This window comes from Podarcis muralis, chromosome 5, assembly GCF_964188315.1.
Source record: "Podarcis muralis chromosome 5, rPodMur119.hap1.1, whole genome shotgun sequence".
Taxonomy (NCBI): Eukaryota; Metazoa; Chordata; class Lepidosauria; order Squamata; family Lacertidae; genus Podarcis; species Podarcis muralis.
In genome coordinates, this window is record NC_135659.1 from 86,048,686 (window position 1) to 86,063,997 (window position 15,312).

Below are 15,312 nucleotides of genomic sequence, written 5' to 3' on the forward strand. Positions count from 1 at the left end.
CACACACTGATCAATACCTCCAAACAATCCTTTTGAGTTGCAGACCTAGTGCTGCCTGGGTGTGCACACTTCTGAAGGCAGTTATGTGAGAACCAGAGTGTTTGGACTGGGCATTCATAATTTCCATTTACTGTTCCTGCCCTGCCACTGCAAACTGTCCTCTCTGTGTCAGTATAATACCTCAGGTGCTATTTTTCCTTGGTGACTTATCAATATACCACTGAAAGATGCTTTCAGGGCTGTAAAAATAAATAAGCATCCATAGTACTTTAGACTTTTGAATTGAACTATTTATTTTGAACAGAAGCCATATATTCCCCAGTTATGGTCAAGAGGGCAGGATAACTAGATACTTATGCCCCAGCTACAGTTATTTACAACTTTGTGCAAATAACATCCACTCTTTGAAGTCGCTGAGTGAGTCCCTTGTGCACTCACCTAATTAATCCAGAGCGAACTCCCAGACTAAAAGTGAGCCTAAGGTTAAGCATTTGTTTTGAAATTTTCCTTCCACTTCCCATTTTAGTTAAAGATTCTTATGGGCAGGGAGGGAGGAAAGGGAGAGGATTCAAGAGAATCCTTTTGAAGGAAGCACTAAGGGGAAAGTACCACTATGGCGATTGTTCCATCAGTGCAAGTAGAGCTTACCCAATGGAACCATCTCTTCCTCTTCGCCTCACATGCTGTTCTTGGCCCACCGGAGCCAATTTGGGGGGGATATGGGAGTGCATAATAAGGAGAGGGTGGAAGCCCCATTGAGCTAGTGGAAGTCCTCATTAGTTCAGTCTGGCCCATTGTCTCAATTTTTGCCCTTCCCATGATAAGATGTTCCAGAAATACAGATCTAACACTGTCCTTGGGGTCTTCAGTCTTTGATCCGTTAGACGATCCATGAAAAATAGACGACCCAGCCAAAGGCATTCTGGGACAGTATCCAGTATGGATTTCTTCACAGATGCAAAGATCCTGAAAGCTGTAGTCTTAAACTTCGATGAGGTATTTCTAACCTATAATATTCACACGCTTAGTACAGAAACCGAGAAGACAATTCATCCTTCCATAGGAATTGTTTTGCCCACAGTTTGTCTGTGCAATCTAGGCAAAATCTTAGGGAGCTACACATGGCACCTCCCATGTCTTCACTCAACATGTTAGAGGGGTTCGGAGCTGCACCAGCTAACCGTACTTTGTTTCCACCATGCTTGGAGGCCATGCGCACACACACATTCACTCAGCCACAGTGGATAGGTCATACATGCATACACAAGGCGGAATCCTTGGCTGCAGGTGCCCAGCTTGCCATTTTCAGCTTGGAATTTTCAATCATGCAAATTGGAGTCAAGAGAGGGAAATGATAGGACCTGTGGCTGCTGCTCACAATTGCCCTAATCAAGGGATCCCTTTCCTTACTGCTGCCATTCCTAGGACTATTAAGCATTAGATGGTGGGTGAGGAGTCTTTCCCTGTTTGTTGCCTTCTCTTTTTCCTCTGCTTTCTGGTGATACTTCTGCTGCCTCCAGGGGTGAAGCGGTTCAGAATAAGAAGGTGAACAGAGTTGCACATTCAAAGACATCTGGAATGTTATTGCAAAGTTATTTGTGCCCAGTGCAAAGGAACCAGCAGCAGAAAGTGACAAAACAGGTGACAAAAATCATACACAAAATGATCTTTCCAGATAGCCGAGGGTTACGGTTTGAAGAATATAAGGAACTAAATTAAAGCATCCCCTTGCATCGTTGTCCTGGCAGCTTTTGGGGGTTTCAGGTGTCAGCATATGAATTCCTAACCTAATCAAACAGCTGAGAAGGCAAAAGGAAACAGGGGGGGGGGGGAAGGGGGAAAAATATATAGAAGGTTTAGTGTTGAGAGACTGATGTTCAGATATTTACATTAGAGAATTATCCTAAAGTGAATCTAGTTTTTCACACTCACCCTCTAGAAATGTTATATGTAGTGAGGCATTAATGGAGGATGGCAATAAGCACAGGCTTGCTAGCATTAGGCAAGTGATTTCGTATCCCTTTTGTGCAAATTATACAAATCCTGCATTTGGATACATGGCAAGAGCTGATTGATGGGTTTAAGGATGGAGAACTTCATCAGGTGTTATACATGCCGCATGCATTATGGATAGAGCGTCTCACCCATATTACAGATGGAAATAGGCTTAGGGGTGATGTTCAAATGCATTTCCAAGTGTGAAGCTCTGCATCTTATTTGCATGTGCAGTTATAGTAATTGTGCATGTAAATTGGTAACTGAAATATGCAAATTGTTATTTATGTTTGCAATTGCCTGATTGGGATGCACAGCCGTGGGAATTGTTCATTCAGATTAGGAATGCAATTACACACACATTTAATGAACATAATTGCATGGCTGAACTGTATGAAAATCAGTCCATTTAATTCATCTAATCTACACCCTATGGACTGGTACAGGACTGTTCTATTGTATAAGCTATACCCGCCTGTGCCTCTAGGATGCCTCTGAAGACTGAATTATGTCCTCAATAGTGTATTCCATCAGCAGTTTCCAGATGTTCATTTAATTAACAGTTAGTGAATACTATTGAAGAAATTCTTATCTACCGAATTCTTTTTCTTTTAAATATAAATCCTACTCATTTAGGCAATGTAGAATGTGGCTCTAGTCACATTACTTTCCAGAACTGGCTGCAAAATGAAATTTCCATAATGTGTTATCACATTTAGGCAATTGGAATAATCTTTCCCTATTTTGTTCCAAATCTTTGTTTTTAAACATGGCATGGGTACCATGGGAGAGAGAGAAAAAAGGGGGGGGAGAGAAGCAGGAAGTAAATTCCAGGTTTGATCACAAAAACACCCACCCCACTCACATGTGAAAACAAAGTTCACAACAGCCAATCACAAACAAACAACCACATCCTAGGCCAACCCCAACCTCTCTCACCACCAAAGGAACACAAGTGAATAGTAAAGAGAAGCGCTGACACAAAGCCCCACACATACATTAAGAATAGAAGCATTGCCACCCGACCCCACCCCCATTCACCATGCCCCCCTCCACCTCTTTCCTCCTTTTCTTCCTAATGTAACACTAATGTCTCAACAAATGAAACTGATCTGTAGAAAATGTAACTTGAAAAAAGAGAGATTGTGCATACTTTAATAAAATCTTTAATAAAAATAGGTTTTTTTTAAAAAAGAACTAAGATAACAGGTGACACCACATTGAGGATATTCCCCCCCCCCCCAATGAAATACTTAAAGATATGGGAAAGCATCTGTTGTGCTTGAGCCAAATAAATAATGTGTGCATGATGTCGCACACATGACATCCCCCTCAACCCAGCCAGATCCACTCAGCCTGCCATCCACTGGATGCATTTTCTGGAGGGTGTGTCTAGGCACCACCACCCCCGGCTCCCATCAGAGCCTGGCTCCCTTGTGTGAGGGAGTTGCTAAGGCAGCCCCCTCAATATTGGGGGAGCTGAGTTCCATGCCCCAAATAGCCACTCCATATACTTGGCACCGCTACTGGTAAAGATGAGTGGGAAGAGGACCTTGGCTTCCAGCAACTCGGCTCCATTAAGTTACACTCTGAAGCTGCCCAAAGTGCTACACTCTTAAGTCAGAACTTTCCATGATGGTGACACTCTTTTTAAAGGTAAAGGTAAAGGGACGCCTGACCATTAGGTCCAGTCGTGACCGACTCTGGGATTGCGGCGCTCATCTCGCTTTATTGGCTGAGGGAGCTGGCGTACAGCTTCCCGGTCATGTGGCCAGCATGACTAAGCTGCTTCTGGCAAACCAGAGCAGCGCACGGAAACGCCGTTTACCTTCCCGCCGGAGTGGTACCTATTTATCTACTTGCACTTTGACGTGCTTTCGAACTGCTAGGTGGGCAGGAGCAGGGACCGAGCAACGGGAGCTCACCCCGTCAAGGGGATTCGAACCGCCGACCTTCAGATCAGAAAGTCATAGGCTCTGTTGTTTAACCCACAGCGCCACCCGTGACCCACACTCCTTTTAGACATGCATAATTTCGGGACACAGTAATTCAGTTTCACTACAAACCGGATGTTAAACTGATCCCTTTCTAGCCCCGGGAGGAGCGTGGAGAGCGTTGGTGCGACACACCTACACACTGCAGCCACACAAAGACACACAAAGTAAATATGTACTGCACAGTAAATTCACTGATGAAACAGTTACCAACCTTCAAGTAAGTTAGTAGCCTAGGACTAATTTTAGAATCATTCTTCCACTTCCTCCCCCACCTTTTTAAGCTTTTCAACTAGAATTAAATGGAGAAGCACTGATGGAGTGTCATTAGTTGTTTTCTTTTTTGAAAAGTAAAAAATAAAACACTGCTGTTGCTGAAGTAAATTAGAAAAGTTTAATGGTCTCACTTCTAAGCATCAAACTCTGGTCTTCGCCAGCTACTAGGAGGAAGCACTATTTAATTGCTAGTGCAGGAGATCAACAAACTCTATTGATTTCTTGGAAGCCTGTTGCGCTGATAAGTGATCCTTTTAAGAAGCTAATACTGTGAAGATGGTCTTATATGTGGTCAGCTCTCCTGGTCGGCTGGGAAGAGCTGCTTTGAGGCAAACATGGAGCTGGAATCAGGAATGAGAAAATTCACATAAGTTTGAGAGGGCACATCCTTGTTACATCAAGAAATGCAGCAGGGTCCACAACTTTGGGCTCACCTTGGTAGCCAACCAAAATTTGTGGTGACTGGGGCTCTAATCTTGTTAATTAGAAGGACTGGGTTTTGTCTCTGCAGTCACATTGAACACATAGCTCAAATAGCACTGTTGTTGTTTAGTCGTTTAGTCGTGTCCGACTCTTCGTGACCCCATGGACCAGAGCACGCCAGGCACTCCTGTCTTCCACTGCCTCCCGCAGTTTGGTCAGACTCATGTTTGTAGCTTCGAGAACGCTGTCCCACCATCTTGTTCTCTGTCGTCCCCTTCTTCTTGTGCCCTCAATCTTTCCCAACATCAGGGTCTTTTCCAGGGTGTCTTCTCTTCTCATGAGGTGGCCAAAGTATTGGAGCCTCAGCTTCACAATCTGTCCTTCCAGTGAGCACTCAGGGCTAATTTCCTTAAGAATGGATACGTTTGATCTTCTTTCAATCCATGGGACTCTCAAGAGTCTCCTCCAGCACCATAATTCAAAAGCATCAATTCTTCGGCGATCAGCCTTCTTGATGGTCCAGCTCTCACTTCCATACATCACTACTGGGAAAACCATGGCTTTAACTATACGGACCTTTGTTGGCAAGGTGACGTCTCTACTTCTCAAGATGCTGTCTAGGCCTGTCATTGCCCTTCTCCCAAGAAGCAGTTGTCTTTTAATTTCGTGACTGCTTTCACCATCTGCAGTGATCATGGAGCCCAAGAAAGTAAAATCTCTCACTGCCTCCATTTCTTCTCCTTCATGGATCACTGCCTTGCCATGGCGAAGGGGCTTGAATAACTCAGAGAAGCTATGAGCTATGCTGTGCAGGGCCACCCAAGATGGACAGGTCATAGTGGAGACTTTTGACCAAACGTGATCCACCTGGAGCAGGAACCGGCAAGCCACTCCAGTATCCCTGCCAAGAAAACTCCATAGACAAAGACAACAAATAGCACTACCAATGCATTAAAGGTAGCAACAAGACATGAGGAAACCCCAAGGGTTACAGAAATTCAACCAAAAAGAAAATCTGGCAAACAAAATCCCTGGAGTATCATTGGAGAAACTGAGTATTGGGCACCAAATGCTGACCACACATTGGAGGGGGAATCACAGCATCATTTTGCTGCTGGTTCCACTTTTCATGACAAATAGCTGTTTGTAGATCTCTAATGAAAATGAATGGGAAATGTGTGTTTTTCTGGAAAGGGGCAGCCCTTTTAATATTATTTTTAAAAATAGAAGGAAATATCTATTGTTAGTGTTGGAGGAAAATGTGAAAACCCTTTATAAGGAAATTATTTTTAAAATTACGAAGGTAAGGGAGGGGTGCAGTCACACTGAGATTTGCTGCTACCAAAACAAAAGGGAAAGGGAAAATAAAACTCAACCTACAGTTTTCAACACAATCATGAACATCAAGGAGTTAGAATAGGAATCAGCAGATGGAAGCTAATGGGAAAATTTGGCAACCTGGCATGGTGATGGTGGATAATATTGCCACTTAACCGTATTCATATCTGTATTCTTATTTAATTTTGAAGAAACCTTATTAATTATAAAAATAAAGATAAAATACAAACAACATCAAACATGCCAATTCAAAAGGAAAGAAGAGAAGAAGAAGAGGAAGAAGAAGAGGAGGAGGAGGAGGAGGAGGGAGTTTGGACTTGATTTCCTCCCTTAAGGAGTCTCAAAGCGGCTAACAATCTCCTTTCCTTGGATAAAGTGATTTTTTGATGCCTTGGATTGTGACTATATAAGATGTATCCCATGAATAAATGTAGGGTGTTATCTTCTACTTCCTTCTCCTTCTTTTTATCCCTTCTTCTTCTTCCTCTTCTTCTAAAATATAACGTTTCCACAAACATAATTGGACCATTGGTCTGTGTTCTGTCTCATATTGACATACATAATTTTTTTGGACCAAACAGCATAAAAGTGATCTGATTTAGATTCCACCCCCAGCCTGATTCATGTATACGACACACTCTTTCTATGCCAATAAAGGAGACTGAATTGAACTGATTCCCCCCCCCCCCTAGTTCTTTGATATAAGAGGTGCTCAGAGAGAGCTCTATTCCAGACTCTACCAAACCGAAAATCAACACTGTGGGAGGTAAGCAAGGCTATTGGCATTCTCGCCGCTACTAGTAATAGAAAGACCAGTGTCTTTTGAGATACTTTGGAATTTGTATTGCTTTCTGGCGAAAGCAAGGCCAAGGCAGGATATGGTGTTTGTGATTGATCTATAGTTTGAGAGATACAGTGGTACCTCGGGTTACGAACTTAATTCATTCTGGAGGTCCGTTCTTAACTCGAAACTGTTCTTAACCTGAGGCACACTTTCGCTAATGGGGCCTCCCGCTGCCACCATGCCATTCTCATCCTGGGGAAAAGTTTGTAATCCAAGGTACTACTTCCAGGTTAGCAGAGTTTGTAATCCGAAATGTTTGTAACCCGAGGTGTTTGTAACCCGAGGCACCATGGTAATGATAAAAACCTTTATCCAAAAACTATATAAAGCTTCCCATTCCCACCACATATGCATATAAGTTCCAATAGTATTTCAGCCTTGCCAGCATAGTCGAAAGATATTTGCATTGATGTTGGAAAGGCACTGAGCTGATCAAACCTGAGACCATCTGCATGCAAAGCAGGTGTTCAATCACTGAGCTGTAGCCCTTCTCAGATAAATGTATGGTTTCTTGAAAGCAAGTACAGTAAGTCTACAAAAGCTATTCTTAACTAACTCTGAAAAAGTACCCCGGGCAACGAACTTAATTCGTTCCGGAGGTCCGTTCTTAACCCAAAATCCGTTCTTAAGCTGAGGCACGCTTTCGCTAATAGAGCCTCCCGCTGCTGCTGTGCTGCCACCACCGCCACACAATTTCCGTTCTCATCCTGGGGCAAAGTTCACAACCCGAGGTACTGCTTCCGGGTTAGCGGAGTTTGTAACCCAAAGCGTTTGTAACCCGAGGTACCACTGTACAGTTCTGCAATAATCAGTTCTATATTAGAGAATCCACCAGAGTGCTCAAACCTGTCCAAATAACCTAGAGAACAGCAGGTTGGAGAAGGCTGGAATATACTCTAAGTCAGTTATCCACTATGTGCTGCCCTCTCGATGTTAATTGACTCCACCTCCCATAAGCCCCACCCAGGATGACCAATGGTCAGGGATGATGGGACTTGTAGTCCAGCAGGTTGTAGCAGCCACAGGTTCTCCAACCCTGCTGTAAGTTGTCCTGGTATTACCCAACTTGTTGACATTTAGATTTCAAACAGCAGAAGCCAATCTTAAAAATAAAAAAAGCTTAGCTGTTTCCCACATTGTTCCATAGTCTTTCTACCATTCAGCTCTCATTGCCCTCAGCAGGCACGGCTAAGTGAAGGAACAGAGTTCTGAGACCTAGCCTCCTTTTCAAAAAGTCAAATCCCTTTCATAAGCTATTTCGCATTTGCTTATCACATTTGTAGGCAAGAGCTGCTTTTGGATTTGCAACGGTGATAAGATTGCCATTAATTGGAATTGCCTGCTCCCCATTTCCAATCAGCCTTTAAAGTCCTTACTGATAAACATCAAGCTCTTCCCAAAACATATTTACATTTCTGCTGTTTGTTGCACTGGTAGCAAAGTTTGTGTACGCTTCTTGCATTTTCATTACAGTCTCCTACTCCCTCCCCAACTCCACGTATATCTGATCCAATATTACAAATTAAGTTGATTCATCCACAGATATGCAGCTTTACATCAACAATACCTTGGGCCTTATCCTTCAACTTTAGAAAGAAACAGATTCTCTTCATTATACTATGCTTAGCATAGGGAGCACAGACTCTAGCAACTGGTAGTTGTGGTGTGAAAGAAACACATTTAAGGCACTATCAAATGACATCTTCAACATCATGTGTACTTTGACCCACTTCTACCTATACATGTAAAGGTAAAGGTACCCCTGCCCGTACGGGCCAGTCTTGACAGACTCTAGGGTTGTGCGCCCATCTCACTCAAGAGGCCGAGGGCCAGCGCTGTCCGGAGACACTTCCGGGTCACGTGGCCAGCGTGACAAGCTGCATCTGGCGATCCAGCGCAGCACACGGAACGCCGTTTACCTTCCTGCCAGTAAGCGGTCCCTATTTATCTACTTGCACCCGGGGGTGCTTTTGAACTGCTAGGTTGGCAGGCGCTGGGACCGAGCAACAGGAGCGCACCCCACCACAGGGATTCGAACCGCCGACCTTTCGATCGGCAAGCCCTAGGCGCTGAGGCTTTTACCCACAGCACCACCCGCGTCCCACCTATACATGGGGCACCCTAAACAAAATGAAAGGGGGGAGGGGGAAGAAAGATAGCATGAAATAACACCTGCCATGGGGAGCAGAGGCAGAGAAGAAAGCCTCTTATCTCTTTCCCCTTCTACTTCCCCTTATTTTTATTTTTTTATGAACCCCTACATGTATAGGTTCATTTTGTTTAGGGTGCCCCCCCCAGTAAATCTAGTGAACCTCTGAACAAATAAAAAAGCCCAAGGGCCAACTTAACAAGTAGAATAAAATGACAGTCTGGACAAGAGTGTCCAAGGACAGTGAGGGCAAAAAAGGAAGACAGAAAATGGTGATAAAAGGAGCCATCTATGCGATGCAAATGTGTTTGCAGCAAGTGCAGAAAAAATGGCCCTAAAAGGATGGAAATGTTTCCACACATAAGATAATGACTTTGAACTGTGGTGTTGAGATGTTTTGGCTCAGCAGTGGGAGTCACATGAGGCGTGAGATCCAGTGTGTAGCACAAGATCCCACTGGCATCTGGTTGGCCACTGAGAGAAAAGGACATTGGATGGGTCCTTAGCATGATCCAGCAGTCTCCTCTTAAGTTCTTAAATGGATGTCCATGCACAGAATGGGGCTTCCCCTTCCTCTTCTCCTCCCTACAGTTCTCCACATGCAACATCTGCTCCGAGGGTTGGGAGACCATCTGCAGCAGATTTTAAGGGTGCAAAGGGAGCTGGAGGAGGAAGAGAAACTGGAAGTCTCATTGCCTAAGCACATCTCCATTGCACAAGTGAGCAGACATCATTGGACGTCCTCCAGAGTTCACAGGTGGGGAATCATCTGTGAGATTTTATCTAGGATGGGAAAATAAGAAGTAACTGCTTGAATGGAAATAAAAAGGTAGCATAAAAAACCTCAATACGAAAAGTTTGAGGGAGAACTTTGCTCAACTCTGAAAAGTCTCCCAGGCTGCCATTCTTCATATTCTCCTCATCACTGCTATTACGCAGGGTGGATGAACCTTAACCCTCCAGCTGTGCTCAGCATAACTTGGAGCCCATCACATTAATGTCAGTAAGAGTTATTCACACCCATGGACAAGAGGGCAGCTTTTTCTTCCAATTCCTTTTCATGCACACAGAAATCTTAATATATTCCTTAATGCCATGATTTAATGACAGATCTTATTTTTGTCAACTGGACTTGGTGAGCATCCGATGCCCATAAAGTCCTCAGGAATACTCACAATTGGAAAACAAATCATGTGGGCTGTTGTGTGATTCAGTTTGTTTGTGACCAAGCACAATGCTTTAGCCATGCTAAGAGGGGAACGATTAAGCATTATAAAACCAGTGAAGACAAAGAATAAGAGGATGGGTAGAGTGATGGCAATGACCTTTATATTAATTTTGCCATGGGTGGATGTATTTCTATGCATGCATGCACGCACATGGTGGGGTAGGCCGTGGGTCTCTAACAGTGTTGCACAGTTTGCCTCAAATGGGATGAAGATCAAAGTTACAAACCAATGGGACAATGAATCAGTTTGGTCTGTAGTAGAAGGGACTCCTTGCAACAAAATATTTAGGGGAAATGGAACATTCCTGACATGTAAAGGGTCCATCTCTGCAATTATTTGTGTACCACTATGGAGGAAGATGGAAAACACAGATTAATGTAGTCATATAACCAGTGCTAATATTCTAGAAAAAGAGGTCCAGAACTCACTGTGAACACCTCCCTTGTTCTCTTTTGATGGCAATGACACCCACATGAGAGATGCCGGAACTGAGTTCCAGCGAGTTCCACCTGAAAAAAGCCCTCCATATAAACTCATTATTACCGTACTTTCCATCCATGTTCCTGAAACTTTTGCAGCTCACTTTCTGTTCTTTTCCCAACCCAAACTGGGTCTGTATGCCTCTGATTAGCCTCCTCTTCCCCCACCCTCATCCCGAAATGGAGACATGAGACATGTACTGTAATGGGATTAAAGACCATTGTATTGAATTAAAGGCTTTGTAACAAGAAGGAATGGGGCAGAATTTCAATTCAGTTCCCACTTAAAGGCAAGCTTTCATTCACCTTCCTCTAGTAAGCAATGGATAAGGATAACATCAAGTGCAGGCAGTCTTTCTGAATAAAGATGAATGTTTCCCTCACTCATCTTGTAAAGAAAATCCACTCTGCCTCTTTGCACTGGGCCATTGAGGTTATTGATCTGTGCCTATTGTAGTCTGCATGCTACATGCAGGTGGGATCTGTTGACCCACCACTACCACCACAGCCCAATGTTTAGTGGGGTAAAGCCTAGAGATCTCAAAGGTAGCTCCCAACTCAAATTCCCTCAAGCCAGCAGTAAGGATTACGTTGGGGAAACAATTCTTCATCTCATGGAGGCTTCAATGTGAAGTTCCTCATGATTCAGTTTCATCTCATATGCTGTTTAGCATCTACACAAAACTCCTGAGTGGGCTTATCCGGAGGTTTGGAGTATGTTGTCAACAATATACTGATGACACACAACTCTACTTCCAGTAGAGTGGGGCAGTAGATGTACTTTAAGCCCCACAAGCAGTGGATGTGCTGGACCATTGTCTTGCTTCGGTAATGGACTGGATGAGAGCCAACAAACTGAAGCTCAACCAAAGTAAGTCTGGGGAACTGTTAGTGGGTGGTTCCCTAGACTGGATGGATGGGACGTTGCCTGCTCTTGATGGGATGATACTCCCTCTGAAGGAGCAGGCATGCAGTTTAGGATTCCTCCTGAATCCTCTGCTGTCACTTGAGGCTTGTTTGTGAAATGCTCTCCCCAGGTAGGTTTCTTTAGCACCTTCATTATATATCTTTAGTCACTCGACAAAAACGTTCCTCTTCAACCAGGTCTTAAAGTAAAGGTAAAGGGACCCCTGACCATTAGGTCCAGTCATGGACAACTCTGGGGTTACGGCGCTCATCTTGCTTTACTGGCCAAGGGAGCTGGCGTACAGCTTCTGGGTCATGTGGCCAGCTTGATTAAGCTGCTTCTGGCGAACCAGAGCAGCACCCAGAAACACCCTTTAGGTTCCTTCCGGAGCGGTACCTATTTATCTACTTGCACTTGACATGCTTTCGAACTGCTAAGTTGGCAAGAGCTGCGACTGAACAACAGGAGTTCACCCCGTCGCGGGGATTCGAACCGCCAACTGTTTGAACGGCAAGCCCTAGGCTCTGTGGTTTAGACCACAGTGCCACCCACATCAACTAGGTCTTGGGCTGATTAATATTCTACGGTCTTTTTAATGCATTTTTGGGAAGGGGTATTGTTTTGTTGTTTTTGTTTTAATTATTTATTTGTGTTTTTAGCTTGCATTTCTATCCTGTGAACTGTCCTGAGATCTTTTTATGAATGGCAGTATATAAATAACAACAACAACAACTAGTGTTGTGCACAGTGATTGGGTGAGCACCTACAATATATAGGAAGCTGGATCTATACTGATCTAAAAAAATGCTAGGGGGGAAAACTTTATATAGCTCTCAATGCAATTTTACATTGGTTGCTGTACAGCGCCCCTGGGTGTCACATTTTTATAATGCATTTATAAGGTTATAACTCACCAGTATAGATTTGTGAGTTAGACTGTTGGTCCATCTAGCAGTATTGTCGACACTGACTGGCTGTAGTCCTCCAGGGTTTCCCAGTCTTAACTTGAGATGCCAGGGATTGGATTTGGGACTTTCTGCATGTGAAGCAGATGCTCCACCACTGAGCTGCAGCAACCTCGAAATTCATCCTCATACCTAGTGCTTGTTCCCTTCCAATCAGCCTGGGTAGCTGATTCTGACAACAAGCAGTTACAACCCAGAGAGCTAGCCTGTGCTTGACAATTGAGTCAGCATCTATACTAGCGATGTTGCCGACTTTCATCATTTAATTTTGACAGCTCATGGTGGTCCCCTCAAATACAAAGTGAGTACTATGGTGCAGAAAATTCTCCTCCAGCTTGGATTTTAATATGCATTGGAAAAGAAATCACCCCATGTGTCCAAATCTTCCTGGCACCTGACTCATAGTGTTGCCTTTTAGACACTTTTACTGTGATGTTATACGTATTCAAAATTCTTTGTTCAGGGTCCCTGAAGGGGCTCACAATGAAGGACTGATACGGAGACAAATGCTTTGTTGCTCTCAAACATCAAATAACATCATATGGAATCCAACATAGTGCTAAGACAATAGTTCCATCAGCACAAGGATTTCTGCTTGCATAATGGAATAGTCTCCTTTTCTCTTCCCCTGTGTGTGTCCACTAAATCTCTTCTAGCAGTTCCCCCAACCCTCTGAGATAGATCCAGCGGCGTAGCGTGGGTTGTCAGCACCCGGGGCAAGGCAAGTAATTTGCACCCCCTAACCCGGGGCAAGGCAAGTAATTTGCGCCCCCTAACCCGTGGATTTGCGCCCCTAACCCTACAAATCTATGCCTATAAATGATGGTCCCTCTCTCTCTCTCTTTCTCATATTCCAATTGATTCCCATTTCCGCCGATCGATCCCCGAATCTCTCACCCAGCGAAATTTGTGCGTAATTACGCTTCGCCATCCCTAATCCTGCCGCTTCCACCGGGAAATCATGACGGTGCATTTCTCCTCTCCAAACTTTCCCCGGCCCTTTGCCGGCCGGCGCAGCCCTTTTGGTTACGAGCTCCCCTCCTTCTCTGCCCGCTTCCGACCCCACCTCCCCGTCCAGCCTCCCTACCTCCTGAAAAAAGGCGACGGCGCCGAGCAGGACACCCCCACGGCCATCGGAGAGAGGCGGGGCCGAGGGAGGCAAGCCAATGGGCGAGGCGAGGGTAGGTGGCCACGGGGGCGGGCGCTGCCGCAGTCCTTGGATGGGCAAGGTAGGAGCAGGCAGAGGCTGGCCAGCCGCTCTGACAATAGGGGCGGGCCGAGGGCACGACGGGGCTGGGCCCTCTGGACTCGCACCCCCCCCCAGATGTTGCGCCCAGTGCGGCCGGCACCCCTGGCACCCCCCACGCTACGCCACTGGATAGATCTGGGGAGGGTGCAGGACATGCATGGAAGGCAGGAGGGAGGAGAAACTTCTGTTGCACAAGCAAAGAAATCCTGGTGCTAATGGAAATTGTTAGTAGCAGTGCTTTTTTCTGGGGGGGGACGCAGGGGTATGCATACACCTAAGCATTTTGTGAATCTAAGTTTGGCCTCATTGAAGGGCGGTATTTCAATATGAGTTGGAAAATGAGAGTACCCCTAAAAGTTTATTTGGGGGGGGAGCACTGGTTAGTAGCATACTGCCCATGGATTTTGCACAATAAATGACACAATAAAACAGAGGACTGCCTTTCTAAAGTTCTGTCTTTCAGGCTGCTGCCACAAAATCTCTTTTGCTGCTTTCCCTCTCAGTAGCAGCTGTTCTCTTTTGAAGCTTGAGACTCCTAGCCACAGGCCATTGCATTTATATCTCACCTTTCTCTCCAATGAGCTCAAAGTGGTGTGCATGCATCTCCCATTCCTGTGAGGTAGGTTAAGCTGAGAGGCAGTGACTAGCTCAAGGTCACCCAGTGAGTTTCATGGCTGAATGGGGATTTGAACCCTGGTCTCCCATGTCCTAGTATGAAACTCTAAGCTAGCCATTCTCATCCTTGGCTCCTCAGATGTTGTTGGGGAATGCGACTTCTATCATCCCTGATGACTGGTCGTGCTAGCTACGGATGATGGGAGTTGTAATCCAAGAACATCTGGGGGTTGAGAAATGCTTCTCTGACCACAACAGGAAGTAGCCAAGTATCCTTCTTGTCTAACCACCAGTTCCTAACTGCACTGAGAATAGTAATCCTTAACAACAGGTTTGCTGCCTATAATGGTGGCTGCTCCATGCTTCAGTTCCCTACTAAGCATGTCCACAATCCTTAAAGGAACATACACCAGTAGGTTACAACAGCAGTGTGGCAGCAACCAGAGGGGAGCATGGAGAGTGATAACTGCCTAAGCGTGTGGGAGATGGAGAGAGACATCAAACTCCACTGTGTTCCTGATTACGTCTGCAGGGCTAAGAAAGGATCTGACATGGAATGAAATTGGGCTCAAAATAGAAGCCAGCCCCTTAGAGGGAAACAGCCTGGGCTTAAGAAAACCACAACACCAAAACCCAATCTAAACCTTAAAATCAAATTGGGGGAAAGGGACTCTGAGAAGGAACTGGCAATTAGAAACCAACAAGTAAGTTCGTACTGAAATAATTTGGATTTACTACCCGAAATGTGTTCCATGCCATTTCTCTCTTATTTGTCTCTATGTGGCCCATGATGCCTCTGTAGACCTTCAAACTCTGGACCAATGCATGCAATGTTTTTCAGTAAGAATT